At 45.7% G+C, this 27,499-nt stretch overlaps 27 non-coding genes and 1 pseudogene across 27 annotated transcripts; all 28 read right to left on the bottom strand.

Annotated features, from left to right (window-relative positions):
• Positions 1–26: 26 nt before the first annotated feature.
• On the bottom strand, positions 27–191 carry LOC146750727 (U1 spliceosomal RNA). Its single transcript, XR_014930645.1, has one exon. It is a non-coding gene; the product is annotated as a U1 spliceosomal RNA (small nuclear RNA).
• A 626-nt stretch (positions 192–817) lies between these two features.
• Positions 818–982, bottom strand: LOC146750726 (U1 spliceosomal RNA). Its single transcript, XR_014930394.1, has one exon. It is a non-coding gene; the product is annotated as a U1 spliceosomal RNA (small nuclear RNA).
• Positions 983–1,605: 623 nt separating this feature from the next.
• Positions 1,606–1,770, bottom strand: LOC146750725 (U1 spliceosomal RNA). The gene has a single exon (XR_014930478.1). It is a non-coding gene; the product is annotated as a U1 spliceosomal RNA (small nuclear RNA).
• A 623-nt stretch (positions 1,771–2,393) lies between these two features.
• Positions 2,394–2,558, bottom strand: LOC146750724 (U1 spliceosomal RNA). The gene has a single exon (XR_014930633.1). It is a non-coding gene; the product is annotated as a U1 spliceosomal RNA (small nuclear RNA).
• A 626-nt stretch (positions 2,559–3,184) lies between these two features.
• LOC146750723 (U1 spliceosomal RNA) lies at positions 3,185–3,349 on the bottom strand. Its single transcript, XR_014930393.1, has one exon. It is a non-coding gene; the product is annotated as a U1 spliceosomal RNA (small nuclear RNA).
• A 627-nt stretch (positions 3,350–3,976) lies between these two features.
• LOC144347476 (U1 spliceosomal RNA) lies at positions 3,977–4,141 on the bottom strand. The gene has a single exon (XR_013419622.2). It is a non-coding gene; the product is annotated as a U1 spliceosomal RNA (small nuclear RNA).
• Positions 4,142–4,766: 625 nt separating this feature from the next.
• LOC144347526 (U1 spliceosomal RNA) lies at positions 4,767–4,931 on the bottom strand. The gene has a single exon (XR_013419671.2). It is a non-coding gene; the product is annotated as a U1 spliceosomal RNA (small nuclear RNA).
• A 628-nt stretch (positions 4,932–5,559) lies between these two features.
• LOC146750722 (U1 spliceosomal RNA) lies at positions 5,560–5,724 on the bottom strand. The gene has a single exon (XR_014930389.1). It is a non-coding gene; the product is annotated as a U1 spliceosomal RNA (small nuclear RNA).
• A 624-nt stretch (positions 5,725–6,348) lies between these two features.
• LOC146750721 (U1 spliceosomal RNA) lies at positions 6,349–6,513 on the bottom strand. The gene has a single exon (XR_014930386.1). It is a non-coding gene; the product is annotated as a U1 spliceosomal RNA (small nuclear RNA).
• A 625-nt stretch (positions 6,514–7,138) lies between these two features.
• On the bottom strand, positions 7,139–7,303 carry LOC146750720 (U1 spliceosomal RNA). The gene has a single exon (XR_014930383.1). It is a non-coding gene; the product is annotated as a U1 spliceosomal RNA (small nuclear RNA).
• A 623-nt stretch (positions 7,304–7,926) lies between these two features.
• On the bottom strand, positions 7,927–8,091 carry LOC146750719 (U1 spliceosomal RNA). The gene has a single exon (XR_014930382.1). It is a non-coding gene; the product is annotated as a U1 spliceosomal RNA (small nuclear RNA).
• Positions 8,092–8,716: 625 nt separating this feature from the next.
• Positions 8,717–8,881, bottom strand: LOC146750718 (U1 spliceosomal RNA). Its single transcript, XR_014930380.1, has one exon. It is a non-coding gene; the product is annotated as a U1 spliceosomal RNA (small nuclear RNA).
• Positions 8,882–9,506: 625 nt separating this feature from the next.
• Positions 9,507–9,671, bottom strand: LOC146750717 (U1 spliceosomal RNA). Its single transcript, XR_014930568.1, has one exon. It is a non-coding gene; the product is annotated as a U1 spliceosomal RNA (small nuclear RNA).
• A 625-nt stretch (positions 9,672–10,296) lies between these two features.
• LOC146750716 (U1 spliceosomal RNA) lies at positions 10,297–10,461 on the bottom strand. Its single transcript, XR_014930377.1, has one exon. It is a non-coding gene; the product is annotated as a U1 spliceosomal RNA (small nuclear RNA).
• A 623-nt stretch (positions 10,462–11,084) lies between these two features.
• LOC146750715 (U1 spliceosomal RNA) lies at positions 11,085–11,249 on the bottom strand. Its single transcript, XR_014930376.1, has one exon. It is a non-coding gene; the product is annotated as a U1 spliceosomal RNA (small nuclear RNA).
• Positions 11,250–11,874: 625 nt separating this feature from the next.
• Positions 11,875–12,039, bottom strand: LOC146750714 (U1 spliceosomal RNA). Its single transcript, XR_014930541.1, has one exon. It is a non-coding gene; the product is annotated as a U1 spliceosomal RNA (small nuclear RNA).
• A 621-nt stretch (positions 12,040–12,660) lies between these two features.
• On the bottom strand, positions 12,661–12,825 carry LOC146750713 (U1 spliceosomal RNA). Its single transcript, XR_014930374.1, has one exon. It is a non-coding gene; the product is annotated as a U1 spliceosomal RNA (small nuclear RNA).
• A 625-nt stretch (positions 12,826–13,450) lies between these two features.
• Positions 13,451–13,615, bottom strand: LOC146750712 (U1 spliceosomal RNA). The gene has a single exon (XR_014930532.1). It is a non-coding gene; the product is annotated as a U1 spliceosomal RNA (small nuclear RNA).
• A 621-nt stretch (positions 13,616–14,236) lies between these two features.
• LOC144347483 (U1 spliceosomal RNA) lies at positions 14,237–14,401 on the bottom strand. Its single transcript, XR_013419629.2, has one exon. It is a non-coding gene; the product is annotated as a U1 spliceosomal RNA (small nuclear RNA).
• A 623-nt stretch (positions 14,402–15,024) lies between these two features.
• On the bottom strand, positions 15,025–15,189 carry LOC146750711 (U1 spliceosomal RNA). The gene has a single exon (XR_014930665.1). It is a non-coding gene; the product is annotated as a U1 spliceosomal RNA (small nuclear RNA).
• Positions 15,190–15,810: 621 nt separating this feature from the next.
• On the bottom strand, positions 15,811–15,975 carry LOC144347514 (U1 spliceosomal RNA). Its single transcript, XR_013419659.1, has one exon. It is a non-coding gene; the product is annotated as a U1 spliceosomal RNA (small nuclear RNA).
• A 585-nt stretch (positions 15,976–16,560) lies between these two features.
• Positions 16,561–16,695, bottom strand: LOC144347513 (U1 spliceosomal RNA; annotated as a pseudogene).
• A 6,324-nt stretch (positions 16,696–23,019) lies between these two features.
• On the bottom strand, positions 23,020–23,184 carry LOC146750710 (U1 spliceosomal RNA). Its single transcript, XR_014930525.1, has one exon. It is a non-coding gene; the product is annotated as a U1 spliceosomal RNA (small nuclear RNA).
• Positions 23,185–23,693: 509 nt separating this feature from the next.
• On the bottom strand, positions 23,694–23,858 carry LOC146750709 (U1 spliceosomal RNA). The gene has a single exon (XR_014930371.1). It is a non-coding gene; the product is annotated as a U1 spliceosomal RNA (small nuclear RNA).
• Positions 23,859–24,485: 627 nt separating this feature from the next.
• LOC146750708 (U1 spliceosomal RNA) lies at positions 24,486–24,650 on the bottom strand. The gene has a single exon (XR_014930523.1). It is a non-coding gene; the product is annotated as a U1 spliceosomal RNA (small nuclear RNA).
• Positions 24,651–25,277: 627 nt separating this feature from the next.
• On the bottom strand, positions 25,278–25,442 carry LOC146750707 (U1 spliceosomal RNA). The gene has a single exon (XR_014930522.1). It is a non-coding gene; the product is annotated as a U1 spliceosomal RNA (small nuclear RNA).
• Positions 25,443–26,068: 626 nt separating this feature from the next.
• Positions 26,069–26,233, bottom strand: LOC146750706 (U1 spliceosomal RNA). Its single transcript, XR_014930370.1, has one exon. It is a non-coding gene; the product is annotated as a U1 spliceosomal RNA (small nuclear RNA).
• A 627-nt stretch (positions 26,234–26,860) lies between these two features.
• LOC146750705 (U1 spliceosomal RNA) lies at positions 26,861–27,025 on the bottom strand. Its single transcript, XR_014930521.1, has one exon. It is a non-coding gene; the product is annotated as a U1 spliceosomal RNA (small nuclear RNA).
• Positions 27,026–27,499: the final 474 nt, after the last annotated feature.

The raw sequence follows: 27,499 nt of genomic DNA, 5'->3' as shown, positions 1-27,499 counted from the left end.
TAGATCTGATTTTTTAGTTTCATTATCAGGGGATAGCGCGAACGCAGTCCCCCACTAACATAAATTATGCGCCCGAGTCGCCCACATTTGGGGCGATCGCAGGTGTCAACCCAGCTTAAGTGCAATGGGAGGGCCTCTCCCTGAGGGAACCGCCTCCATGATCACGGTTAACCCCTACGCCAGGTAAGTATGCCATTGACTGTCAACAACGGAGTACCCCATGGAATGAAACAAAACAGACACGACGGTGAGTGCCAAGAGCATCTGGAAAAAAATCGTATTCTAACTAGTAGTTGCACACAATAGACTGGTAATGTCATGACTTAAATATTAACCACATGATTTTAATGGTCGCTCATGGACATTTGACTCCACGAAATGCGTTGTATATACTGAAAATTCGCGACAAACTTGGCCACAAAGGATTCTGGGTAGAGAGAGAGAGAGATTATGCACGCACACCAAGCGGCACTAATCCCATGCCAGCGATCATCCTATCAGCGTCCGTAGCCCCCCAAATCATATGGTTGCTGTCAACCAATGGGTTTTCTTTTATGCGAAACGCGGCGTGTGAGGGCGTCAGTACTCGACAAGTACAGGTGACCTGTGGATCTGGCCAACTCTCGATTATTTCATTGCTTAGTACATCGAAAACCTGTCCATTTTTAATAAATAATAATAACTTGATCAATGGTCGACATTTCCCTGAAAATCTAGTTAGGAAACCCACATTGTTCTCACATGAGGCGGATCTGCGCGATTTCTCACTAGAGATGACCAATGTAAGAAATTAGATCTGATTTTTTAGTTTCATTATCAGGGGATAGCGCGAACGCAGTCCCCCACTAACATAAATTATGCGCCCGAGTCGCCCACATTTGGGGCGATCGCAGGTGTCAGCCCAGCCGAAGTGCAATGGGAGGGCCTCTCCCTGAGGGAACCGCCTCCATGATCACGGTTAACCCCTACGCCAGGTAAGTATGCCATTGACTGTCAACAACGGAGTACCCCATGGAATGAAACAAAACAGACACGACGGTGAGTGCCAAGAGCATCTGGAAAAAATCGTATTCTAACTAGTAGTTGCACACAATAGACTGGTAATGTCATGACTTAAATATTAACCACATGATTTTAATGGTCGCTCATGGACATTTGACTCCACGAAATGCGTTGTATATACTGAAAATTCGCGACAAACTTGGCCACAAAGGATTCTGGGTAGAGAGAGAGAGATTATGCACGCACACCAAGCGGCACTAATCCCATGCCAGCGATCATCCTATCAGCGTCCGTAGCCCCCCAAATCATATGGTTGCTGTCAACCAATGGGTTTTCTTTTATGCGAAACGCGGCGTGTGAGGGCGTCAGTACTCGACAAGTACAGGTGACCTGTGGATCTGGCCAACTCTCGATTATTTCATTGCTTAGTACATCGAAAACCTGTCCATTTTTAATAAATAATAATAACTTGATCAATGGTCGACATTTCCCTGAAAATCTAGTTAGGAAACCCACATTGTTCTCACATGAGGCGGATCTGCGCGATTTCTCACTAGAGATGACCAATGTAAGAAATTAGATCTGATTTTTTAGTTTCATTATCGGGGGATAGCGCGAACGCAGTCCCCCACTAACATAAATTATGCGCCCGAGTCGCCCACATTTGGGGCGATCGCAGGTGTCAGCCCAGCCGAAGTGCAATGGGAGGGCCTCTCCCTGAGGGAACCGCCTCCATGATCACGGTTAACCCCTACGCCAGGTAAGTATGCCATTGACTGTCAACAACGGAGTACCCCATGGAATGAAACAAAACAGACACGACGGTGAGTGCCAAGAGCATCTGGAAAAAATCGTATTCTAACTAGTAGTTGCACACAATAGACTGGTAATGTCATGACTTAAATATTAACCACATGATTTTAATGGTCGCTCATGGACATTTGACTCCACGAAATGCGTTGTATATACTGAAAATTCGCGACAAACTTGGCCACAAAGGATTCTGGGTAGAGAGAGAGAGATTATGCACGCACACCAAGCGGCACTAATCCCATGCCAGCGATCATCCTATCAGCGTCCGTAGCCCCCCAAATCATATGGTTGCTGTCAACCAATGGGTTTTCTTTTATGCGAAACGCGGCGTGTGAGGGCGTCAGTACTCGACAAGTACAGGTGACCTGTGGATCTGGCCAACTCTCGATTATTTCATTGCTTAGTACATCGAAAACCTGTCCATTTTTAATAAATAATAATAACTTGATCAATGGTCGACATTTCCCTGAAAATCTAGTTAGGAAACCCACATTGTTCTCACATGAGGCGGATCTGCGCGATTTCTCACTAGAGATGACCAATGTAAGAAATTAGATCTGATTTTTTAGTTTCATTATCGGGGGATAGCGCGAACGCAGTCCCCCACTAACATAAATTATGCGCCCGAGTCGCCCACATTTGGGGCGATCGCAGGTGTCAGCCCAGCCGAAGTGCAATGAGAGGGCCTCTCCCTGAGGGAACCGCCTCCATCATCACGGTTAACCCCTACGCCAGGTAAGTATGCCATTGACTGTCAACAACGGAGTACCCCATGGAATGAAACAAAACAGACACGACGGTGAGTGCCAAGAGCATCTGGAAAAAAATCGTATTCTAACTAGTAGTTGCACACAATAGACTGGTAATGTCATGACTTAAATTTTAACCACATGATTTTAATGGTCGCTCATGGACATTTGACTCCACGAAATGCGTTGTATATACTGAAAATTCGCGACAAACTTGGCCACAAAGGATTCTGGGTAGAGAGAGAGAGAGATTATGCACGCACACCAAGCGGCACTAATCCCATGCCAGCGATCATCCTATCAGCGTCCGTAGCCCCCCAAATCATATGGTTGCTGTCAACCAATGGGTTTTCTTTTATGCGAAACGCGGCGTGTGAGGGCGTCAGTACTCGACAAGTACAGGTGACCTGTGGATCTGGCCAACTCTCGATTATTTCATTGCTTAGTACATCGAAAACCTGTCCATTTTTAATAAATAATAATAACTTGATCAATGGTCGACATTTCCCTGAAAATCTAGTTAGGAAACCCACATTGTTCTCACATGAGGCGGATCTGCGCGATTTCTCACTAGAGATGACCAATGTAAGAAATTAGATCTGATTTTTTAGTTTCATTATCAGGGGATAGCGCGAACGCAGTCCCCCACTAACATAAATTATGCGCCCGAGTCGCCCACATTTGGGGCGATCGCAGGTGTCAGCCCAGCCGAAGTGCAATGGGAGGGCCTCTCCCTGAGGGAACCGCCTCCATGATCACGGTTAACCCCTACGCCAGGTAAGTATGCCATTGACTGTCAACAACGGAGTACCCCATGGAATGAAACAAAACAGACACGACGGTGAGTGCCAAGAGCATCTGGAAAAAAAATCGTATTCTAACTAGTAGTTGCACACAATAGACTGGTAATGTCATGACTTAAATATTAACCACATGATTTTAATGGTCGCTCATGGACATTTGACTCCACGAAATGCGTTGTATATACTGAAAATTCGCGACAAACTTGGCCACAAAGGATTCTGGGTAGAGAGAGAGAGAGATTATGCACGCACACCAAGCGGCACTAATCCCATGCCAGCGATCATCCTATCAGCGTCCGTAGCCCCCCAAATCATATGGTTGCTGTCAACCAATGGGTTTTCTTTTATGCGAAACGCGGCGTGTGAGGGCGTCAGTACTCGACAAGTACAGGTGACCTGTGGATCTGGCCAACTCTCGATTATTTCATTGCTTAGTACATCGAAAACCTGTCCATTTTTAATAAATAATAATAACTTGATCAATGGTCGACATTTCCCTGAAAATCTAGTTAGGAAACCCACATTGTTCTCACATGAGGCGGATCTGCGCGATTTCTCACTAGAGATGACCAATGTAAGAAATTAGATCTCATTTTTTAGTTTCATTATCAGGGGATAGCGCGAACGCAGTCCCCCACTAACATAAATTATGCGCCCGAGTCGCCCACATTTGGGGCGATCGCAGGTGTCAGCCCAGCCGAAGTGCAATGGGAGGGCCTCTCCCTGAGGGAACCGCCTCCATGATCACGGTTAACCCCTACGCCAGGTAAGTATGCCATTGACTGTCAACAACGGAGTACCCCATGGAATGAAACAAAACAGACACGACGGTGAGTGCCAAGAGCATCTGGAAAAAATCGTATTCTAACTAGTAGTTGCACACAATAGACTGGTAATGTCATGACTTAAATATTAACCACATGATTGTAATGGTCGCTCATGGACATTTGACTCCACGAAATGCGTTGTATATACTGAAAATTCGCGACAAACTTGGCCACAAAGGATTCTGGGTAGAGAGAGAGAGAGATTATGCACGCACACCAAGCGGCACTAATCCCATGCCAGCGATCATCCTATCAGCGTCCGTAGCCCCCCAAATCATATGGTTGCTGTCAACCAATGGGTTTTCTTTTATGTGAAACGCGGCGTGTGAGGGCGTCAGTACTCGACAAGTACAGGTGACCTGTGGATCAGGCCAACTCTCGATTATTTCATTGCTTAGTACATCGAAAACCTGTCCATATTTAATAAATAATAATAACTTGATCAATGGTCGACATTTCCCTGAAAATCTAGTTAGGAAACCCACATTGTTCTCACATGAGGCGGATCTGCGCGATTTCTCACTAGAGATGACCAATGTAAGAAATTAGATCTGATTTTTTAGTTTCATTATCAGGGGATAGCGCGAACGCAGTCCCCCACTAACATAAATTATGCGCCCGAGTCGCCCACATTTGGGGCGATCGCAGGTGTCAGCCCAGCCGAAGTGCAATGGGAGGGCCTCTCCCTGAGGGAACCGCCTCCATGATCACGGTTAACCCCTACGCCAGGTAAGTATGCCATTGACTGTCAACAACGGAGTACCCCATGGAATGAAACAAAACAGACACGACGGTGAGTGCCAAGAGCATCTGGGAAAAAATCGTATTCTAACTAGTAGTTGCACACAATAGACTGGTAATGTCATGACTTAAATATTAACCACATGATTTTAATGGTCGCTCATGGACATTTGACTCCACGAAATGCGTTGTATATACTGAAAATTCGCGACAAACTTGGCCACAAAGGATTCTGGGTAGAGAGAGAGAGAGAGATTATGCACGCACACCAAGCGGCACTAATCCCATGCCAGCGATCATCCTATCAGCGTCCGTAGCCCCCCAAATCATATGGTTGCTGTCAACCAATGGGTTTTCTTTTATGCGAAACGCGGCGTGTGAGGGCGTCAGTACTCGACAAGTACAGGTGACCTGTGGATCTGGCCAACTCTCGATTATTTCATTGCTTAGTACATCGAAAACCTGTCCATATTTAATAAATAATAATAACTTGATCAATGGTCGACATTTCCCTGAAAATCTAGTTAGGAAACCCACATTGTTCTCACATGAGGCGGATCTGCGCGATTTCTCACTAGAGATGACCAATGTAAGAAATTAGATCTGATTTTTTAGTTTCATTATCAGGGGATAGCGCGAACGCAGTCCCCCACTAACATAAATTATGCGCCCGAGTCGCCCACATTTGGGGCGATCGCAGGTGTCAGCCCAGCCGAAGTGCAATGGGAGGGCCTCTCCCTGAGGGAACCGCCTCCATGATCACGGTTAACCCCTACGCCAGGTAAGTATGCCATTGACTGTCAACAACGGAGTACCCCATGGAATGAAACAAAACAGACACGACGGTGAGTGCCAAGAGCATCTGGGAAAAAATCGTATTCTAACTAGTAGTTGCACACAATAGACTGGTAATGTCATGACTTAAATATTAACCACATGATTTTAATGGTCGCTCATGGACATTTGACTCCACGAAATGCGTTGTATATACTGAAAATTCGCGACAAACTTGGCCACAAAGGATTCTGGGTAGAGAGAGAGAGATTATGCACGCACACCAAGCGGCACTAATCCCATGCCAGCGATCATCCTATCAGCGTCCGTAGCCCCCCAAATCATATGGTTGCTGTCAACCAATGGGTTTTCTTTTATGCGAAACGCGGCGTGTGAGGGCGTCAGTACTCGACAAGTACAGGTGACCTGTGGATCTGGCCAACTCTCGATTATTTCATTGCTTAGTACATCGAAAACCTGTCCATTTTTAATAAATAATAATAACTTGATCAATGGTCGACATTTCCCTGAAAATCTAGTTAGGAAACCCACATTGTTCTCACATGAGGCGGATCTGCGCGATTTCTCACTAGAGATGACCAATGTAAGAAATTAGATCTGATTTTTTAGTTTCATTATCAGGGGATAGCGCGAACGCAGTCCCCCACTAACATAAATTATGCGCCCGAGTCGCCCACATTTGGGGCGATCGCAGGTGTCAGCCCAGCCGAAGTGCAATGGGAGGGCCTCTCCCTGAGGGAACCGCCTCCATGATCACGGTTAACCCCTACGCCAGGTAAGTATGCCATTGACTGTCAACAACGGAGTACCCCATGGAATGAAACAAAACAGACACGACGGTGAGTGCCAAGAGCATCTGGAAAAAATCGTATTCTAACTAGTAGTTGCACACAATAGACTGGTAATGTCATGACTTAAATATTAACCACATGATTGTAATGGTCGCTCATGGACATTTGACTCCACGAAATGCGTTGTATATACTGAAAATTCGCGACAAACTTGGCCACAAAGGATTCTGGGTAGAGAGAGAGAGAGATTATGCACGCACACCAAGCGGCACTAATCCCATGCCAGCGATCATCCTATCAGCGTCCGTAGCCCCCCAAATCATATGGTTGCTGTCAACCAATGGGTTTTCTTTTATGCGAAACGCGGCGTGTGAGGGCGTCAGTACTCGACAAGTACAGGTGACCTGTGGATCAGGCCAACTCTCGATTATTTCATTGCTTAGTACATCGAAAACCTGTCCATATTTAATAAATAATAATAACTTGATCAATGGTCGACATTTCCCTGAAAATCTAGTTAGGAAACCCACATTGTTCTCACATGAGGCGGATCTGCGCGATTTCTCACTAGAGATGACCAATGTAAGAAATTAGATCTGATTTTTTAGTTTCATTATCAGGGGATAGCGCGAACGCAGTCCCCCACTAACATAAATTATGCGCCCGAGTCGCCCACATTTGGGGCGATCGCAGGTGTCAGCCCAGCCGAAGTGCAATGGGAGGGCCTCTCCCTGAGGGAACCGCCTCCATGATCACGGTTAACCCCTACGCCAGGTAAGTATGCCATTGACTGTCAAGAACGGAGTACCCCATGGAATGAAACAAAACAGACACGACGGTGAGTGCCAAGAGCATCTGGAAAAAATCGTATTCTAACTAGTAGTTGCACACAATAGACTGGTAATGTCATGACTTAAATATTAACCACATGATTTTAATGGTCGCTCATGGACATTTGACTCCACGAAATGCGTTGTATATATTGAAAATTCGCGACAAACTTGGCCACAAAGGATTCTGGGTAGAGAGAGAGAGATTATGCACGCACACCAAGCGGCACTAATCCCATGCCAGCGATCATCCTATCAGCGTCCGTAGCCCCCCAAATCATATGGTTGCTGTCAACCAATGGGTTTTCTTTTATGCGAAACGCGGCGTGTGAGGGCGTCAGTACTCGACAAGTACAGGTGACCTGTGGATCTGGCCAACTCTCGATTATTTCATTGCTTAGTACATCGAAAACCTGTCCATTTTTAATAAATAATAATAACTTGATCAATGGTCGACATTTCCCTGAAAATCTAGTTAGGAAACCCACATTGTTCTCATATGAGGCGGATCTGCGCGATTTCTCACTAGAGATGACCAATGTAAGAAATTAGATCTGATTTTTTAGTTTCATTATCAGGGGATAGCGCGAACGCAGTCCCCCACTAACATAAATTATGCGCCCGAGTCGCCCACATTTGGGGCGATCGCAGGTGTCAGCCCAGCCGAAGTGCAATGGGAGGGCCTCTCCCTGAGGGAACCGCCTCCATGATCACGGTTAACCCCTACGCCAGGTAAGTATGCCGTTGACTGTCAACAACGGAGTACCCCATGGAATGAAACAAAACAGACACGACGGTGAGTGCCAAGAGCATCTGGAAAAAATCGTATTCTAACTAGTAGTTGCACACAATAGACTGGTAATGTCATGACTTAAATATTAACCACATGATTTTAATGGTCGCTCATGGACATTTGACTCCACGAAATGCGTTGTATATACTGAAAATTCGCGACAAACTTGGCCACAAAGGATTCTGGGTAGAGAGAGAGAGAGATTATGCACGCACACCAAGCGGCACTAATCCCATGCCAGCGATCATCCTATCAGCGTCCGTAGCCCCCCAAATCATATGGTTGCTGTCAACCAATGGGTTTTCTTTTATGCGAAACGCGGCGTGTGAGGGCGTCAGTACTCGACAAGTACAGGTGACCTGTGGATCTGGCCAACTCTCGATTATTTCATTGCTTAGTACATCGAAAACCTGTCCATTTTTAATAAATAATAATAACTTGATCAATGGTCGACATTTCCCTGAAAATCTAGTTAGGAAACCCACATTGTTCTCACATGAGGCGGATCTGCGCGATTTCTCACTAGAGATGACCAATGTAAGAAATTAGATCTGATTTTTTAGTTTCATTATCAGGGGATAGCGCGAACGCAGTCCCCCACTAACATAAATTATGCGCCCGAGTCGCCCACATTTGGGGCGATCGCAGGTGTCAGCCCAGCCGAAGTGCAATGGGAGGGCCTCTCCCTGAGGGAACCGCCTCCATGATCACGGTTAACCCCTACGCCAGGTAAGTATGCCGTTGACTGTCAACAACGGAGTACCCCATGGAATGAAACAAAACAGACACGACGGTGAGTGCCAAGAGCATCTGGAAAAAATCGTATTCTAACTAGTAGTTGCACACAATAGACTGGTAATGTCATGACTTAAATATTAACCACATGATTTTAATGGTCGCTCATGGACATTTGACTCCACGAAATGCGTTGTATATACTGAAAATTCGCGACAAACTTGGCCACAAAGGATTCTGGGTAGAGAGAGAGAGAGATTATGCACGCACACCAAGCGGCACTAATCCCATGCCAGCGATCATCCTATCAGCGTCCGTAGCCCCCCAAATCATATGGTTGCTGTCAACCAATGGGTTTTCTTTTATGCGAAACGCGGCGTGTGAGGGCGTCAGTACTCGACAAGTACAGGTGACCTGTGGATCTGGCCAACTCTCGATTATTTCATTGCTTAGTACATCGAAAACCTGTCCATTTTTAATAAATAATAATAACTTGATCAATGGTCGACATTTCCCTGAAAATCTAGTTAGGAAACCCACATTGTTCTCACATGAGGCGGATCTGCGCGATTTCTCACTAGAGATGACCAATGTAAGAAATTAGATCAGATTTTTTAGTTTCATTATCAGGGGATAGCGCGAACGCAGTCCCACACTAACATAAATTATGCGCCCGAGTCGCCCACATTTGGGGCGATCGCAGGTGTCAGCCCAGCCGAAGTGCAATGGGAGGGCCTCTCCCTGAGGGAACCGCCTCCATGATCACGGTTAACCCCTACGCCAGGTAAGTATGCCATTGACTGTCAACAACGGAGTACCCCATGGAATGAAACAAAACAGACACGACGGTGAGTGCCAAGAGCATCTGGAAAAAATCGTATTCTAACTAGTAGTTGCACACAATAGACTGGTAATGTCATGACTTAAATATTAACCACATGATTTTAATGGTCGCTCATGGACATTTGACTCCACGAAATGCGTTGTATATACTGAAAATTCGCGACAAACTTGGCCACAAAGGATTCTGGGTAGAGAGAGAGAGAGATTATGCACGCACACCAAGCGGCACTAATCCCATGCCAGCGATCATCCTATCAGCGTCCGTAGCCCCCCAAATCATATGGTTGCTGTCAACCAATGGGTTTTCTTTTATGCGAAACGCGGCGTGTGAGGGCGTCAGTACTCGACAAGTACAGGTGACCTGTGGATCTGGCCAACTCTCGATTATTTCATTGCTTAGTACATCGAAAACCTGTCCATTTTTAATAAATAATAATAACTTGATCAATGGTCGACATTTCCCTGAAAATCTAGTTAGGAAACCCACATTGTTCTCACATGAGGCGGATCTGCGCGATTTCTCACTAGAGATGACCAATGTAAGAAATTAGATCTGATTTTTTAGTTTCATTATCAGGGGATAGCGCGAACGCAGTCCCCCACTAACATAAATTATGCGCCCGAGTCGCCCACATTTGGGGCGATCGCAGGTGTCAGCCCAGCCGAAGTGCAATGGGAGGGCCTCTCCCTGAGGGAACCGCCTCCATGATCACGGTTAACCCCTACGCCAGGTAAGTATGCCATTGACTGTCAACAACGGAGTACCCCATGGAATGAAACAAAACAGACACGACGGTGAGTGCCAAGAGCATCTGGAAAAAATCGTATTCTAACTAGTAGTTGCACACAATAGACTGGTAATGTCATGACTTAAATATTAACCACATGATTTTAATGGTCGCTCATGGACATTTGACTCCACGAAATGCGTTGTATATACTGAAAATTCGCGACAAACTTGGCCACAAAGGATTCTGGGTAGAGAGAGAGAGATTATGCACGCACACCAAGCGGCACTAATCCCATGCCAGCGATCATCCTATCAGCGTCCGTAGCCCCCCAAATCATATGGTTGCTGTCAACCAATGGGTTTTCTTTTATGCGAAACGCGGCGTGTGAGGGCGTCAGTACTCGACAAGTACAGGTGACCTGTGGATCTGGCCAACTCTCGATTATTTCATTGCTTAGTACATCGAAAACCTGTCCATTTTTAATAAATAATAATAACTTGATCAATTGTCGACATTTCCCTGAAAATCTAGTTAGGAAACCCACATTGTTCTCACATGAGGCGGATCTGCGCGATTTCTCACTAGAGATGACCAATGTAAGAAATTAGATCTGATTTTTTAGTTTCATTATCAGGGGATAGCGCGAACGCAGTCCCCCACTAACATAAATTATGCGCCCGAGTCGCCCACATTTGGGGCGATCGCAGGTGTCAGCCCAGCCGAAGTGCAATGGGAGGGCCTCTCCCTGAGGGAACCGCCTCCATGATCACGGTTAACCCCTACGCCAGGTAAGTATGCCATTGACTGTCAACAACGGAGTACCCCATGGAATGAAACAAAACAGACACGACGGTGAGTGCCAAGAGCATCTGGAAAAAATCGTATTCTAACTAGTAGTTGCACACAATAGACTGGTAATGTCATGACTTAAATATTAACCACATGATTTTAATGGTCGCTCATGGACATTTGACTCCACGAAATGCGTTGTATATACTGAAAATTCGCGACAAACTTGGCCACAAAGGATTCTGGGTAGAGAGAGAGAGAGATTATGCACGCACACCAAGCGGCACTAATCCCATGCCAGCGATCATCCTATCAGCGTCCGTAGCCCCCCAAATCATATGGTTGCTGTCAACCAATGGGTTTTCTTTTATGCGAAACGCGGCGTGTGAGGGCGTCAGTACTCGACAAGTACAGGTGACCTGTGGATCTGGCCAACTCTCGATTATTTCATTGCTTAGTACATCGAAAACCTGTCCATTTTTAATAAATAATAATAACTTGATCAATGGTCGACATTTCCCTGAAAATCTAGTTAGGAAACCCACATTGTTCTCACATGAGGCGGATCTGCGCGATTTCTCACTAGAGATGACCAATGTAAGAAATTAGATCTGATTTTTTAGTTTCATTATCAGGGGATAGCGCGAACGCAGTCCCCCACTAACATAAATTATGCGCCCGAGTCGCCCACATTTGGGGCGATCGCAGGTGTCAGGCCAGCCGAAGTGCAATGGGAGGGCCTCTCCCTGAGGGAACCGCCTCCATGATCACGGTTAACCCCTACGCCAGGTAAGTATGCCATTGACTGTCAACAACGGAGTACCCCATGGAATGAAACAAAACAGACACGACGGTGAGTGCCAAGAGCATCTGGAAAAAATCGTATTCTAACTAGTAGTTGCACACAATAGACTGGTAATGTCATGACTTAAATATTAACCACATGATTTTAATGGTCGCTCATGGACATTTGACTCAACGAAATGCGTTGTATATACTGAAAATTCGCGACAAACTTGGCCACAAAGGATTCTGGGTAGAGAGAGAGATTATGCACGCACACCAAGCGGCACTAATCCCATGCCAGCGATCATCCTATCAGCGTCCGTAGCCCCCCAAATCATATGGTTGCTGTCAACCAATGGGTTTTCTTTTATGCGAAACGCGGCGTGTGAGGGCGTCAGTACTCGACAAGTACAGGTGACCTGTGGATCTGGCCAACTCTCGATTATTTCATTGCTTAGTACATCGAAAACCTGTCCATTTTTAATAAATAATAATAACTTGATCAATGGTCGACATTTCCCTGAAAATCTAGTTAGGAAACCCACATTGTTCTCACATGAGGCGGATCTGCGCGATTTCTCACTAGAGATGACCAATGTAAGAAATTAGATCTGATTTTTTAGTTTCATTATCAGGGGATAGCGCGAACGCAGTCCCCCACTAACATAAATTATGCGCCCGAGTCGCCCACATTTGGGGCGATCGCAGGTGTCAGCCCAGCCGAAGTGCAATGGGAGGGCCTCTCCCTGAGGGAACCGCCTCCATGATCACGGTTAACCCCTACGCCAGGTAAGTATGCCATTGACTGTCAACAACGGAGTACCCCATGGAATGAAACAAAACAGACACGACGGTGAGTGCCAAGAGCATCTGGAAAAAATCGTATTCTAACTAGTAGTTGCACACAATAGACTGGTAATGTCATGACTTAAATATTAACCACATGATTTTACTGGTCGCTCATGGACATTTGACTCCACGAAATGCGTTGTATATACTGAAAATTCGCGACAAACTTGGCCACAAAGGATTCTGGGTAGAGAGAGAGAGAGATTATGCACGCACACCAAGCGGCACTAATCCCATGCCAGCGATAATCCTATCAGCGTCCGTAGCCCCCCAAATCATATGGTTGCTGTCAACCAATGGGTTTTCTTTTATGCGAAACGCGGCGTGTGAGGGCGTCAGTACTCGACAAGTACAGGTGACCTGTGGATCTGGCCAACTCTCGATTATTTCATTGCTTAGTACATCGAAAACCTGTCCATTTTTAATAAATAATAATAACTTGATCAATGGTCGACATTTCCCTGAAAATCTAGTTAGGAAACCCACATTGTTCTCACATGAGGCGGATCTGCGCGATTTCTCACTAGAGATGACCAATGTAAGAAATTAGATCTGATTTTTTAGTTTCATTATCAGGGGATAGCGCGAACGCAGTCCCCCACTAACATAAATTATGCGCCCGAGTCGCCCACATTTGGGGCGATCGCAGGTGTCAGGCCAGCCGAAGTGCAATGGGAGGGCCTCTCCCTGAGGGAACCGCCTCCATGATCGCGGTTAACCCCTACGCCAGGTAAGTATGCCATTGACTGTCAACAACGGAGTACCCCATGGAATGAAACAAAACAGACACGACGGTGAGTGCCAAGAGCATCTGGAAAAAATCGTATTCTAACTAGTAGTTGCACACAATAGACTGGTAATGTCATGACTTAAATATTAACCACATGATTTTAATGGTCGCTCATGGACATTTGACTCCACGAAATGCGTTGTATATACTGAAAATTCGCGACAAACTTGGCCACAAAGGATTCTGGGTAGAGAGAGAGATTATGCACGCACACCAAGCGGCACTAATCCCATGCCAGCGATCATCCTATCAGCGTCCGTAGCCCCCCAAATCATATGGTTGCTGTCAACCAATGGGTTTTCTTTTATGCGAAACGCGGCGTGTGAGGGCGTCAGTACTCGACAAGTACAGGTGACCTGTGGATCTGGCCAACTCTCGATTATTTCATTGCTTAGTACATCGAAAACCTGTCCATTTTTAATAAATAATAATAACTTGATCAATGGTCGACATTTCCCTGAAAATCTAGTTAGGAAACCCACATTGTTCTCACATGAGGCGGATCTGCGCGATTTCTCACTAGAGATGACCAATGTAAGAAATTAGATCTGATTTTTTAGTTTCATTATCAGGGGATAGCGCGAACGCAGTCCCCCACTAACATAAATTATGCGCCCGAGTCGCCCACATTTGGGGCGATCGCAGGTGTCAGCCCAGCCGAAGTGCAATGGGAGGGCCTCTCCCTGAGGGAACCGCCTCCATGATCACGGTTAACCCCTACGCCAGGTAAGTATGCCATTGACTGTCAACAACGGAGTACCCCATGGAATGAAACAAAACAGACACGACGGTGAGTGCCAAGAGCATCTGGAAAAAATCGTATTCTAACTAGTAGTTGCACACAATAGACTGGTAATGTCATGACTTAAATATTAACCACATGATTTTACTGGTCGCTCATGGACATTTGACTCCACGAAATGCGTTGTATATACTGAAAATTCGCGACAAACTTGGCCACAAAGGATTCTGGGTAGAGAGAGAGAGATTATGCACGCACACCAAGCGGCACTAATCCCATGCCAGCGATCATCCTATCAGCGTCCGTAGCCCCCCAAATCATATGGTTGCTGTCAACCAATGGGTTTTCTTTTATGCGAAACGCGGCGTGTGAGGGCGTCAGTACTCGACAAGTACAGGTGACCTGTGGATCTGGCCAACTCTCGATTATTTCATTGCTTAGTACATCGAAAACCTGTCCATTTTTAATAAATAATAATAACTTGATCAATGGTCGACATTTCCCTGAAAATCTAGTTAGGAAACCCACATTGTTCTCACATGAGGCGGATCTGCGCGATTTCTCACTAGAGATGACCAATGTAAGAAATTAGATCTGATTTTTTAGTTTCATTATCAGGGGATAGCGCGAACGCAGTCCACCACTAACATAAATTATGCGCCCGAGTCGCCCACATTTGGGGCGATCGCAGGTGTCAGGCCAGCCGAAGTGCAATGGGAGGGCCTCTCCCTGAGGGAACCGCCTCCATGATCACGGTTAACCCCTACGCCAGGTAAGTATGCCATTGACTGTCAACAACGGAGTACCCCATGGAATGAAACAAAACAGACACGACGGTGAGTGCCAAGAGCATCTGGAAAAAATCGTATTCTAACTAGTAGTTGCACACAATAGACTGGTAATGTCATGACTTAAATATTAACCACATGATTTTAATGGTCGCTCATGGACATTTGACTCCACGAAATGCGTTGTATATACTGAAAATTCGCGACAAACTTGGCCACAAAGGATTCTGGGTAGAGAGAGAGATTATGCACGCACACCAAGCGGCACTAATCCCATGCCAGCGATCATCCTATCAGCGTCCGTAGCCCCCCAAATCATATGGTTGCTGTCAACCAATGGGTTTTCTTTTATGCGAAACGCGGCGTGTGAGGGCGTCAGTACTCGACAAGTACAGGTGACCTGTGGATCTGGCCAACTCTCGATTATTTCATGGCTTAGTACATCGAAAACCTGTCCATTTTTAATAAATAATAATAACTTGATCAATGGTCGACATTTCCCTGAAAATCTAGTTAGGAAACCCACATTGTTCTCACATGAGGCGGATCTGCGCGATTTCTAACTAGAGATGACCAATGTAAGAAATTAGATCTGATTTTTTAGTTTCATTATCAGGGGATAGCGCGAACGCAGTCCCCCACTAACATAAATTATGCGCCCGAGTCGCCCACATTTGGGGCGATCGCAGGTGTCAGCCCAGCCGAAGTGCAATGGGAGGGCCTCTCCCTGAGGGAACCGCCTCCATGATCACGGTTAACCCCTACGCCAGGTAAGTATGCCATTCACTGTCAACAACGGAGTACCCCATGGAATGAAACAAAACAGACACGACGGTGAGTGCCAAGAGCATCTGGAAAAAATCGTATTCTAACTAGTAGTTGCACACAATAGACTGGTAATGTCATGACTTAAATATTAACCACATGATTTTACTGGTCGCTCATGGACATTTGACTCCACGAAATGCGTTGTATATACTGAAAATTCGCGACAAACTTGGCCACAAAGGATTCTGGGTAATCCCATGCCAGCGATCATCCTATCAGCGTCCGTAGCCCCCCAAATCATATGGTTGCTGTCAACCAATGGGTTTTCTTTTATGCGAAACGCGGCGTGTGAGGGCGTCAGTACTCGACAAGTACAGGTGACCTGTGGATCTGGCCAACTCTCGATTATTTCATTGCTTAGTACATCGAAAACCTGTCCATTTTTAATAAATAATAATAACTTGATCAATGGTCGACATTTCCCTGAAAATCTAGTTAGGAAACCCACATTGTTCTCACATGAGGCGGATCTGCGCGATTTCTCACTAGAGATGACCAATGTAAGAAATTAGATCTGATTTTTTAGTTTCATTATCAGGGGATAGCGCGAACGCAGTCCCCCACTAACATAAATTATGCGCCCGAGTCGCCCACATTTGGGGCGATCGCAGGTGTCAGCCCAGCCGAAGTGCAATGGGAGGGCCTCTCCCTGAGGGAACCGCCTATTTTTGTTTTAGGGTGGCAAAAAAAAAACCCTACTCTAAGACAAAGAATACCAACAACAACAAAAACAAAGGAAAATCTACTCTAACCTACAACTGTGCACCCTAGGCAGGCCAGCCACGCTGGGTCTAGGCACACGAGGTTACGATCCTCCCTGCCTGATCTTTTGAAACAGTTGTTAAACCAAAAGCACGACAAATAAATAAATAAAAGGCTAACAGACAACAGGAAAGATGAAACAAAAGACAGAAAAACAGAACCCTAAAGTTTAGATTTCACTTTGGAGTTGGTCTTTTCGATGAGGAATTGCCATTTTTCCGAGACGGTATCGGTGTCCTCATTATTGATGTCGGCTTCGATTCTGGAACTAATATACCTCTTGGTGTTTATGAGGACTTCTGCATATGTGACATGCTGTTTTTCAAAGTTGGCGTAGCATCTGGATTTCCAGATTTCATGTTTAATAACATTAACCATGTACAATATGACGGCCTGAATGTGAGCTTGGAGTGGTGAGGCGAGAATCCCATAGTACACAAGATTTTTGCTGCAGATAATGGTGATTCCGGTGTTATGACGGATATAGTGTTCGAGCCAGGACCAGAGCAAGGATGGTGTGTCACATTCTAAGAACAGGTGGTCGAGAGTCTCTACTTGTGAGCAGTCAACTCTTGGGCAGGAGCGAGAAGTTATGCATCCCCAATGATATAGGGTGCTCTTTGTCTTCAGAGCCTTGTGAACGATTTTCCAGGCCAGCTCCTTCAACAGGTTATCCAGAAGAGGACTGTGGCACGATGCGAAAATTTTACTCCAGTTCATGTGGGGAGCTTTCAAGATGACGTGTGGGGTATGCGATAGTTTCTCAAGGAGAGTGGAATACACAGATTTTGTAGATATGATCGTCCAGTTGGATGTGCAGAGTGTCGCATGGTTTTGTTGACAAGACTTTCTGAGGTGAGCATGCCATTGTGGTGGGTCAGAAAAGTGCGGATACAGGTTAGACCAAGGCAGAGCCAGAATTGCTAGAAGGTTTTTATTCGCCCAGGACAGAGGGAAGAAGCGATCTGGGAGATCCGACACCATAGAACTACAGGAACTTTGAATAAAAATGGCATCAGCCTTCATTTGGATGTTAACCAGGCCCAATCCCCCTTCTTGTAGAGGCAGATAGAAAGTTTCCCGCTTTATAAATTCTTTCTTCCCAGACCACATGAAGTTGAAAACCAGAGGAGTGAGCGTCTGAATGACAGAGTTGGGAATATTGTAGATGTGTGCAATGTACCAAAGTGGTGCGGTAACGAGGTTGTTTATGACGATGACTTTTCCGACCATTGAGAGACGTCTCTTCTCCCATTGAGTAAGAGTGGTTTTAAACTTCTTGACGCAACTGTCCCAATTGACGGCACTCATATCGATGCTCCCAAACCAGAAGCCATTGATTTTGATTCTGACCCCCGTCCAGTCAATGTTATAAGGCTTGTCTGAACGGTTTCTCCAGCTTCCTAGGAAGAGACCTTTGCATTTCGTCATATTGAGTTCAGAGCCCGAAGCAGTACCAACTCTCTCAAAAAGTTGGAACAGAGCCTTGAACGACTTATTATCAGTAACCAGAGCTGTGGAGTCATCTGCATATTGGAGAAGTTTGCATTCAGTTTTTGATCCAGGTAGTTTCACACCTTTGATTTCGGTTGAACTCTGCACAGCTGCTGCAAGCGGCTCCATGAAAATGATGTACAGCAAAGGTGAGAGTGGGCAGCCCTGACGGACACCCCTAGATAAAGAAAAGGCAGGGGACACATGCCCATTGACGGTGACCGAACTCATGATATCATTGTAGATCGTCTTGATGTAAGAACAGAAGAGTGAGCCGCAATTCAGCTGCATGAGGGTTTTATATAGGAATTTCCACTCAACCCTATCAAAGGCTTTTTTCTGATCCAAAGAAACGATAGCACTGCCAAAGCCTCTGCTATTAGCAAAAGTGGTGAAATCTCTCAGGATGCGCACGTTTTGGTGAATTGACCGCCCAGCAACACCACAGGTTTGGAAAGGCCCGATAACAGATGGAAGAACAGAATATAAACGGGTGGCGAGAGCTTTCGTGACGATTTTGTAGTCAACGTTAAGAAGGGATATAGGTCTTTTATCCCCAGGGCGCACTGCTTCGTGATGATTACCTTCTTGGGGTGAAGGCTTATTCACCAGGGTGATTAGACCCTGACGCTGGGAGGTGGATAGTTGACCTTGTGTCATGGCGATATTAATAACTTGGGTGAAATCTTCTCCTAGATCTTCCCAGAAGAGCATATAAAATTCTTTGGGAAGACCATCCAAGCCCGGGGTCTTATTATCTTTCATGTTCTTCAGAGCATCATGTAACTCTTTCTGTATAATTGGTTTGTCAAGTTGTTGTTTTTGCATGTCAGAGAAAGACCTGGTGAGCTTGCCCAGGAAGAAATCTTGCTCCTTGCAGTCTAAGTTTGGTTGTGATGTATATAATTTACTATAAAATTGGGCAAAGACAGATGGGACTTCATCCGGATCTGACACCACTTTGCCTTCAGCATTGATAACACTGGAGACCAGCTTGCTCTTGCCACGTCTGCGTTCTGTAGTTAAAAAGACGCTTGACCATCTTTCCTGCTCTTGAATAAGTTGTGCTCGCGAGCGGATTTTCGCCCCTTCCAGTTTCCTAAGCTGTAAGTCATGAATTTTCTTTTTGGTAATGTGGTAGGATCCCAGGGTAGCCCGAGTACGGTCTCCCGAGTTAAGCTTATGTGTCAGTTCTTTAAAATGATGAAGAAGTTTGTTCAGCTTTGCTCTATTGTCTTGCGATATGCGTTTTGAGTGCGTGGTGATTAGTGATTTGGCCCGAGCCTTGACTGTGTCCCACCAGTCCAAAATAGAGTCAAAGGCAGGTTTAAGGGTCTTCCATTGTTGGATGTGTTTTCTTATGCTACTCCTGACTACAGGGTCTTGGAGGGTTGAGATATTACACTTCCATACACCTCGACCTCTTGCGATGGATGTTGGCATCTTGAGTACACAGGTGATGAATTCATGGTCAGAGAATGGACAAGGAATGATTTTAGATTCAGTGGTCATGTTTTTGGGGGTCAGAAACTTGTCAATTCTAGATGCAGAAGCGTTGTTGGCACTCCTCCAGGTGAATTCCTTCGTTGAGGGATGGGAAATGCGCCAGTGATCAGTGATATTATAGTCAGAGCAGATGGAATTAAGGACATCAGAGCCGGCCCGGACTTCTGGGCTATCAAGTCCACCAAGTTTGTCAAGCAGTGGATCACTGACACAATTGAAATCACCACATAGGATTGTCTCTTTGTTTGGGGGCAAATATTGAGCAAGAGAACCGAAGAAGCTAATGCGAGCCTGAGGATTATTGGGGGCATAGACAGAACACAAACGAAAGGAAGTGGTGCCATGCGTGATGGAGACAGAAACAACTCTGCCTTCAGAATCCGTATGAACTTCATTGTACTTCGCTTGGAAGGCTGGAGAGAAAAGGATGGCCACGCCTCTTGAGTGTTTAGACCCAAGGCTATACAGGATGCGTCCACCCCATTCCATCTCCCATTGCTCCGCATCATCACAAGAGCTCATATACGTTTCCTGGATGCAGATAAGGTCGAATTTGGCGCTATGGCAGTGGTTAAAGAAGGCGAGTCTGGAGGCTTGGTTGCGTAGTCCCTGGATGTTTATAGAGGCGATGGTAGTCATGATATTACTGGTTAAGGGTGAGACACTGCTGTAAACTTTCTATCGTCTGCTGCGATAAGAAGTGTGTATGTGTTGTGTGTACATGTTTTGTCCAAGCCAATGTTGTGCCGGAGGAAAATTTGCAGGCTGACACCGGACAAAATAATTTCACTCCCCTCTCTCCATGTTCCTTCTTACAGTGGGAACGCAGGCTGGCAAAGGATTCAGCAATGAATTCGCAACCAATGCTGGCGAACTGGTTGCAAGTAAACTTAGCATTTTTAGTAACAATTTCATGAAGTTTGGTCACTTCCGGTGGTTTCATTTTTTTTGCACTTTCATCTGTTTGACCATCATCTGAGAAGTGTCTTTTTCTATCTTCTGTTGGAGGTTTCGTGTTTTCTGGACCAGGGTGGGCTGTAGCTGGCTGCGGCAGTGTGACTATGGCAGTCTCATATGATGATTGAGAGCTTTCACCACTACTGTGGGCTGGTGTTGGTTGATCCATTTCATTGGTCATATTCTCCGTGTTGGCTGGGATCTTGGGTGTCTGTTTTTGGGTAACAGATGGTTCGTTTGATTTGGTAACTGGTAACCTAGAAGAGGCCGTGGGAGCATGAACAGGAGACTCAGACGGAGGGTTGGTGGTTGTGTTGGCGGTTGTGTTTTCTCCGGTGGTATTTTCTATGACCATATCTTCAATGGTGGGTAAACAGTCCTGGCATGCGACTTCTACATATGGGGATTCGGATTTTTTGGAGCACTTGGTACATGATTCTATAGTTGCTTCTTTTGGAGGGACCAGATCTGAGCAGTACATGCACTTGATGTCCAAGGCTGCAACGAAGTTTCCACATTTGCAGCTAGAGGACATTGGTGGCGCATTTGCCCATGAGGGACTTTTAGAGACTTGGTTAGCAAAGGAGATTTTGCAATTCCGAGCGATGTGACCGGGTTTGTGGCAGATAGTGCACACAATGGTTTTGTCACAGTCATTTGTCGAATGGCCATGCTCAAGGCATCTGTTGCAAATGGTGGTTTTGCAGTCTTTGGATAAGTGACCTGATTGCTGGCATCTGTTGCATGTTCTCACTTGTCCCATGTATGAAACCCAAACATTACGTCCGGAGATACGTAACGCAGATGGAATGTTAGATCTCAATTTCATTTTATATTGGCGGTTACCATTGAACACTTTTGGAGCGAAGTGGTAGGTACAGAAGCGGGAGGCCAAGACCTCGCCATATTGGCTAAGAGTGTACCGAATTTCGTTGTCGTTGGTCTCAGATGGGATATGGAAAAGGGTGACGATCGTGTACTCAGTAAAATTTTTGCAATCTTCTACGCCATGCATCTTTTCAAATTTCCGTTCATTTTCTCTTCTTTTGCTGAATGAAGTGAATGTTATATCATACTTGTTACCAGGCAGAGGCTGGACACACGTCAAGTCGTCAATATTAATACCTAACTCTTTAATTCTTTTGAACAGGTCAACTGGTTTGACAGGTTCAGTCAACGTGACCGAGATAGAGGAATCTCGCCTCATTCTCGTCAGAGCAGTGATCAACAATCGGGGGAGGATTTGGGAAACGGCGCAAAGGCCAGTCCTCCAGATAGGTGACACCAACCACACAGGATACACAGGACGCCAAGTAGAAAACTAGCGACAAGCAGACAAAAAATGGGTAAGACTCACCAAGCAGAGCAGAACGAGACAGGAGCTGGTTTCTTCAGGAGCGCTTCGCAGTGTCTTCTCTTCACGGCAGCTTCCGGACTTTCCCCGGGGGCCAAAGATGGCACACACCCGGGGAGACAACAACAAATACAGTAACCAGAAACAATCAAGCAATTACTCACCAAAGAGAAGCAGCAAGGATAAGGGTTGATCAGCAGTCAAGTCACCAGTAGCAGGAAGCTGGACAATGGTTATACCAACAGCAGAAAGCAGGCCTAGAGATCACGGTTAACCCCTACGCCAGGTAAGTATGCCATTGACTGTCAACAACGGAGTACCCCATGGAATGAAACAAAACAGACACGACGGTGAGTGCCAAGAGCATCTGGAAAAAAAATCGTATTCTAACTAGTAGTTGCACACAATAGACTGGTAATGTCATGACTTAAATATTAACCACATGATTTTAATGGTCGCTCATGGACATTTGACTCCACGAAATGCGTTGTATATACTGAAAATTCGCGACAAACTTGGCCACAAAGGATTCTGGGTAGAGAGAGAGAGAGATTATGCACGCACACCAAGCGGCACTAATCCCATGCCAGCGATCATCCTATCAGCGTCCGTAGCCCCCCAAATCATATGGTTGCTGTCAACCAATGGGTTTTCTTTTATGCGAAACGCGGCGTGTGAGGGCGTCAGTACTCGACAAGTACAGGTGACCTGTGGATCTGGCCAACTCTCGATTATTTCATTGCTTAGTACATCGAAAACCTGTCCATTTTTAATAAATAATAATAACTTGATCAATGGTCGACATTTCCCTGAAAATCTAGTTAGGAAACCCACATTGTTCTCACATGAGGCGGATCTGCGCGATTTCTCACTAGAGATGACCAATGTAAGAAATTAGATCTGATTTTTTAGTTTCATTATCAGGGGATAGCGCGAACGCAGTCCCCCACTAACATAAATTATGCGCCCGAGTCGCCCACATTTGGGGCGATCGCAGGTGTCAGCCCAGCCGAAGTGCAAAGGGAGGGCCTCTCCCTGAGGAAACCGCCTCCATGATCACGGTTAACCCCTACGCCAGGTAAGTATGCCATTGACTGTCAACAACGGAGTACCCCATGGAATGAAACAAAACAGACACGACGGTGAGTGCCAAGAGCATCTGGAAAAAAATCGTATTCTAACTAGTAGTTGCACACAACAGACTGGTAATGTCATGACTTAAATATTAACCACATGAGTTTAATGGTCGCTCATGGACATTTGACTCCACGAAATGCGTTGTATATACTGAAAATTCGCGACAAACTTGGCCACAAAGGATTCTGGGTAGAGAGAGAGAGAGATTATGCACGCACACCAAGCGGCACTAATCCCATGCCAGCGATCATCCTATCAGCGTCCGTAGCCCCCCAAATCATATGGTTGCTGTCAACCAATGGGTTTTCTTTTATGCGAAACGCGGCGTGTGAGGGCGTCAGTACTCGACAAGTACAGGTGACCTGTGGATCTGGCCAACTCTCGATTATTTCGTTGCTTAGTACATCGAAAGAGATGACCAATGTAAGAAATTAGATCTGATTTTTTAGTTTCATTATCAGGGGATAGCGCGAACGCAGTCCCCCACTAACATAAATTATGCGCCCGAGTCGCCCACATTTGGGGCGATCGCAGGTGTCAGCCCAGCCGAAGTGCAATGGGAGGGCCTCTCCCTGAGGGAACCGCCTCCATGATCACGGTTAACCCCTACGCCAGGTAAGTATGCCATTGACTGTCAACAACGGAGTACCCCATGGAATGAAACAAAACAGACACGACGGTGAGTGCCAAGAGCATCTGGAAAAAAAATCGTATTCTAACTAGTAGTTGCACACAATAGACTGGTAATGTCATGACTTAAATATTAACCACATGATTTTAATGGTCGCTCATGGACATTTGACTCCACGAAATGCGTTGTATATACTGAAAATTCGCGACAAACTTGGCCACAAAGGATTCTGGGTAGAGAGAGAGAGAGATTATGCACGCACACCAAGCGGCACTAATCCCATGCCAGCGATCATCCTATCAGCGTCCGTAGCCCCCCAAATCATATGGTTGCTGTCAACCAATGGGTTTTCTTTTATGCGAAACGCGGCGTGTGAGGGCGTCAGTACTCGACAAGTACAGCTGACCTGTGGATCTGGCCAACTCTCGATTATTTCATTGCTTAGTACATCGAAAACCTGTCCATTTTTAATAAATAATAATAACTTGATCAATGGTCGACATTTCCCTGAAAATCTAGTTAGGAAACCCACATTGTTCTCACATGAGGCGGATCTGCGCGATTTCTCACTAGAGATGACCAATGTAAGAAATTAGATCTGATTTTTTAGTTTCATTATCAGGGGATAGCGCGAACGCAGTCCCCCACTAACATAAATTATGCGCCCGAGTCGCCCACATTTGGGGCGATCGCAGGTGTCAGCCCAGCCGAAGTGCAAAGGGAGGGCCTCTCCCTGAGGAAACCGCCTCCATGATCACGGTTAACCCCTACGCCAGGTAAGTATGCCATTGACTGTCAACAACGGAGTACCCCATGGAATGAAACAAAACAGACACGACGGTGAGTGCCAAGAGCATCTGGAAAGAAAATCGTATTCTAACTAGTAGTTGCACACAATAGACTGGTAATGTCATGACTTAAATATTAACCACATGATTTTAATGGTCGCTCATGGACATTTGACTCCACGAAATGCGTTGTATATACTGAAAATTCGCGACAAACTTGGCCACAAAGGATTCTGGGTAGAGAGAGAGAGAGATTATGCACGCACACCAAGCGGCACTAATCCCATGCCAGCGATCATCCTATCAGCGTCCGTAGCCCCCCAAATCATATGGTTGCTGTCAACCAATGGGTTTTCTTTTATGCGAAACGCGGCGTGTGAGGGCGTCAGTACTCGACAAGTACAGGTGACCTGTGGATCTGGCCAACTCTCGATTATTTCATTGCTTAGTACATCGAAAACCTGTCCATTTTTAATAAATAATAATAACTTGATCAATGGTCGACATTTCCCTGAAAATCTAGTTAGGAAACCCACATTGTTCTCACATGAGGCGGATCTGCGCGATTTCTCACTAGAGATGACCAATGTAAGAAATTAGATCTGATTTTTTAGTTTCATTATCAGGGGATAGCGCGAACGCAGTCCCCCACTAACATAAATTATGCGCCCGAGTCGCCCACATTTGGGGCGATCGCAGGTGTCAGCCCAGCCGAAGTGCAAAGGGAGGGCCTCTCCCTGAGGAAACCGCCTCCATGATCACGGTTAACCCCTACGCCAGGTAAGTATGCCATTGACTGTCAACAACGGAGTACCCCATGGAATGAAACAAAACAGACACGACGGTGAGTGCCAAGAGCATCTGGAAAAAAATCGTATTCTAACTAGTAGTTGCACACAACAGACTGGTAATGTCATGACTTAAATATTAACCACATGAGTTTAATGGTCGCTCATGGACATTTGACTCCACGAAATGCGTTGTATATACTGAAAATTCGCGACAAACTTGGCCACAAAGGATTCTGGGTAGAGAGAGAGAGAGATTATGCACGCACACCAAGCGGCACTAATCCCATGCCAGCGATCATCCTATCAGCGTCCGTAGCCCCCCAAATCATATGGTTGCTGTCAACCAATGGGTTTTCTTTTATGCGAAACGCGGCGTGTGAGGGCGTCAGTACTCGACAAGTACAGGTGACCTGTGGATCTGGCCAACTCTCGATTATTTCGTTGCTTAGTACATCGAAAACCTGTCCATTTTTAATAAATAATAATAACTTGATCAATGGTCGACATTTCCCTGAAAATCTAGTTAGGAAACCCACATTGTTCTCACATGAGGCGGATCTGCGCGATTTCTCACTAGAGATGACCAATGTAAGAAATTAGATCTGATTTTTTAGTTTCATTATCAGGGGATAGCGCGAACGCAGTCCCCCACTAACATAAATTATGCGCCCGAGTCGCCCACATTTGGGGCGATCGCAGGTGTCAGCCCAGCCGAAGTGCAATGGGAGGGCCTCTCCCTGAGGGAACCGCCTCCATGATCACGGTTAACCCCTACGCCAGGTAAGTATGCCATTCACTGTCAACAACGGAGTACCCCATGGAATGAAACAAAACAGACACGACGGTGAGTGCCAAGAGCATCTGGAAAAAAAATCGTATTCTAACTAGTAGTTGCACACAATAGACTGGTAATGTCATGACTTAAATATTAACCACATGATTTTAATGGTCGCTCATGGACATTTGACTCCACGAAATGCGTTGTATATACTGAAAATTCGCGACAAACTTGGCTACAAAGGATTCTGGGTAGAGAGAGAGAGAGATTATGCACGCACACCAAGCGGCACTAATCCCATGCCAGCGATCATCCTATCAGCGTCCGTAGCCCCCCAAATCATATGGTTGCTGTCAACCAATGGGTTTTCTTTTATGCGAAACGCGGCGTGTGAGGGCGTCAGTACTCGACAAGTACAGGTGACCTGTGGATCTGGCCAACTCTCGATTATTTCATTGCTTAGTACATCGAAAACCTGTCCATTTTTAATAAATAATAATAACTTGATCAATGGTCGACATTTCCCTGAAAATCTAGTTAGGAAACCCACATTGTTCTCACATGAGGCGGATCTGCGCGATTTCTCACTAGAGATGACCAATGTAAGAAATTAGATCTGATTTTTTAGTTTCATTATCAGGGGATAGCGCGAACGCAGTCCCCCACTAACATAAATTATGCGCCCGAGTCGCCCACATTTGGGGCGATCGCAGGTGTCAGCCCAGCCGAAGTGCAAAGGGAGGGCCTCTCCCTGAGGAAACCGCCTCCATGATCACGGTTAACCCCTACGCCAGGTAAGTATGCCATTGACTGTCAACAACGGAGTACCCCATGGAATGAAACAAAACAGACACGACGGTGAGTGCCAAGAGCATCTGGAAAAAAATCGTATTCTAACTAGTAGTTGCACACAACAGACTGGTAATGTCATGACTTAAATATTAACCACATGATTTTAATGGTCGCTCATGGACAATTGACTCCACGAAATGCGTTGTATATACTGAAAATTCGCGACAAACTTGGCCACAAAGGATTCTGGGTAGAGAGAGAGAGAGATTATGCACGCACACCAAGCGGCACTAATCCCATGCCAGCGATCATCCTATCAGCGTCCGTAGCCCCCCAAATCATATGGTTGCTGTCAACCAATGGGTTTTCTTTTATGCGAAACGCGGCGTGTGAGGGCGTCAGTACTCGACAAGTACAGGTGACCTGTGGATCTGGCCAACTCTCGATTATTTCATTGCTTAGTACATCGAAAACCTGTCCATTT

The sequence above is a fragment of the Saccoglossus kowalevskii genome, chromosome 1 (genome assembly GCF_978046115.1).
Source record: "Saccoglossus kowalevskii chromosome 1, keSacKowa6.1, whole genome shotgun sequence".
Taxonomy (NCBI): domain Eukaryota; kingdom Metazoa; phylum Hemichordata; class Enteropneusta; family Harrimaniidae; genus Saccoglossus; species Saccoglossus kowalevskii.
Note: the sequence above shows the minus strand (reverse complement) of the source record. Positions and strands in the feature narration are given on the sequence as shown.